The sequence below is a fragment of the Miscanthus floridulus genome, chromosome 16 (assembly GCF_019320115.1).
Source record: "Miscanthus floridulus cultivar M001 chromosome 16, ASM1932011v1, whole genome shotgun sequence".
NCBI classification, from domain to species: Eukaryota; Viridiplantae; Streptophyta; class Magnoliopsida; order Poales; family Poaceae; genus Miscanthus; species Miscanthus floridulus.
The window spans coordinates 73,308,797-73,312,080 of record NC_089595.1 but is presented as its reverse complement, the minus strand read 5'-3'; positions in this window follow the sequence as shown (position 1 = coordinate 73,312,080).

Below are 3,284 nucleotides of genomic sequence, written 5' to 3'. Positions count from 1 at the left end.
CCAAACTCTCAATCACCACCGAGCCGTCTAGGTGATGGCGATCACCAAGAGTAACAAGCATAAACTCTCACTTGACCACAACAAGCCTAATGAGAAGGGTATATGCACACTTACTACTCTCCTTACACTAATGAGCCTTAATCTTGGATTCTCAAATCTCAATCATCTCACTAGGCTCTTGCTCTTCTTTGCACTCTCAAGGGTGTTTTTTAGCTGAACAAATGGGGCAAGAGACCTCCTTTGGACAAGTGGAGTAAGTATTTATACCCCTCATTCAAAACATAATGTTTGGAGGCTGAGTCATCACTCTGCGGGGTGACCGAACACTCCGATCAAGGTGTCCGGTCGCTCCGGTCAATTATCCCCGCCACTGTGTCACAAAGAGCCATTAAGTTATGACCGGACTCTAACCTGCATCCGGTCAGCACTGACCGAACATGTCCGGTCAAGAAAAACGCTCTCTAGAACCTTACTGTTGTTGACCGGACGCTGGCACCCAGAGTCAGGTCACTTCGCTGTTCAGCGTCCGGTCAGTTACTGGATCCTGACCAGCGTCCGGTCAGCACTAACCGGACACGTCCGATCAGGAAACTCCCTCTTTGGAACCTTTCTGGAGTTGATCAGACGTAGGCACCTAGTGTTCGGACACTTTTCACTCAGCGTCCGGTCGCAACCAGATGGCTCCAGTTGATCAAATGAACTGACCGGACTCACTCTTCAGCGTCCGGTCACAACCAGACCAGCGTCCGGTCAGTCATTTGACCCTCCATTCACTTCTAACTCGAAATTCTATGTGAATGAAGTTTACTCCAATTGATCTTAGGGCTACTCCTAAGCTACCTAGTGCTAGGTTTGACAAGTGTGCACCACACATAACCCACTAGACTCACCTAGGTCAAGCTACTAGTCCATACCCCCTTAATAGTACAGCCAAAAGAAAAATAAAGTCCTAAACTACTATAAGTATCTCTTCAACACCAAACGACATTTTGAACTAGTCCATCCTTAACCTTGTCGTCCATCCTTTGAAAACCGAAATGATTTCCATCGTCAAGGGCATGACCACCATGATTGCCCAATCAATTGCCATTACCATCGTTAGTCATAGTAATCTCACGTTGTCATTAATCACCGAAACCCAATTAGGGGCCTAGATGCTTTCAATCTCCCCCTTTTTGGCGATTGATGACAACACAACCTCGAGTATGTAAAAGAGATAAGTGAGATTTTCAACATGCTTGGTTCATATAAGCTTTTGACAATAAGAACAAACTGGTTAGACATGCTTATATGACACAAACCAACATGGTGTACTCAATAGATATGAATTAAGCAAGAATACATGAAGTAAAGCTCATTTGAATCGGAGTAAAACACGGAAGCAAAGCAAATGAGCATAACCAAGTGACATGACATATATATAAATCAAAGTAGAGAGCACACATGTCGCATAAATATCACAATCACAAGTATGTAATGCAATGCAATACAATGCATGAAGGTAAACATGAATGCACAATGTATCACACATAAACACATAAAGAGCCAAAAGAAATGAATCATATAGTCCCCCTAGATGTTTCGCTCCCCCTAGATCTAACATACTTGATCCCTCTCCCCCTTTGGTGTCAAGCACCAAAACCTAAGGGTCAAATGGTGAGACTGGAGTAGTCGAGTTGAGCGCTGAGGTGCGGTGAGAAATCTAGAACCGAGTAGCATCATCCTCTGACCCTAAGCTCTAAGCGGTCTGACCCTCTATCGCTGGAAGTGAAGGTGAAGCGGTCTAGGTCTACTCAGGAACTAGCACGACCTGTGACTCTAGAAGTATCACTGTAGGAAGTGGAGCCACATCTGCCGCTATCGTTGTCGCTGAAACTGGCTCAGATGATGCAACAGACGACAGAATCATCTCTGTAGTACCGGTAACTAGAGCAACTGTGGTAGTGACAAGGACTCGCAACTCTAGCGGTGTAGGCTGCCATGTAAGCTCACTGAAAGCAGCACCAAGGCTCCTGGAGACTGGGGTGTCAGTCACTAGCACTGAGGAACTTTGAGGCGGAGTGAAACCCGTAACAATGGGAGTGAAGTGAGGACCCTGGGCTGTCACTAGCAAAGCAAACCACTAGGGCACCAGCTCTATAGGTGAAGCAAACTGAGTAGCTAGCTGTCCCTAACTTTAAAGCAAACTGGGCTGCACAGCTAGAGTCACTGAAGTGGTGACAGGCTGGCCAATCTGAGGTGTAGACTGTGGAGGAGCCGCCTCGATAGTAGTAAAGATATGCTGCATGAAGCCAAGTAACTACTGCTGGATCATAAGTTGCTGCTGCTGCATGGCCTGCTATTGCCTCTAGAACTCATCCTGTCGAGCCTGAACCTATGCAAGTGCAGCTGTGGTCTCTAGTGCATGGCTTGCCTGGTCCTGCCTCATCCGCTCAAGTACGGCAAGAAGTGCTAGATCTGTCTGCGGTGGCTGTGGTGGAGCTGAGCTGGAGCCACTGGCCTCTTTGTTGTGTGGTCGAGGAGGCATCTGAGGAATAGGCTGATAGTCATCATCAGAGCTATCACTAGGATCGCTCTCAACCACACCCTCCTACTGAGCATCTAGCTGCTCCTCCTCTGTTGCTGCAATGCCCTTGATGATCTCATCCTATTGGGCTGCTGTCTCTAGGACCTCTGGGCGACGGCTCGGCTAGCGAGGAGTCCTCGCACTACTATGGCGTAGCATCTGAGTCATGTTATATGGAGGAAACTCAGTAGTGGCACCTGTATACTCTGCCATCGTCTTAGGAGACTTCTGTGTAACTGCCATGCGAATCAAAAAAGTGATCCAGTGAGCATAAGGCAGCTGACGATGACCTCTGAAACCCTCTACAAGTGTGTCCTCCATCTCTAAAAGTATGACATCCCAAATATCAAATACGGTCTGAGACACTAGAGTGTTCACTAACCACAACTGAATGCGAGTCAAACCCTCATGGTAACCCATCCTCGGGAGCAGAGTCCTCCTCATAATAGCATCAAGAAGCTGAGCTGTAGGTGTAAGATCACATGGTGTCCTCTCGACCCCTTGCTAAACGGCTCTATGAAGCATGGTCGGAAAAGATCTATGGGTGGCACAAGTCTGCCGTGAGGGCATCTCGGAGGCTCTGTCTGACCATAGCAAACCTCATGAAGGCGAATGGGTGACTCCAGAATCCTGAGAATCTCTTTGAACTCAAGCTCTAGAGCCTGTAGTCACGGCCTTTGAATGCAAAGTGAATGAACCTATGCCTCGGGTCAATCCA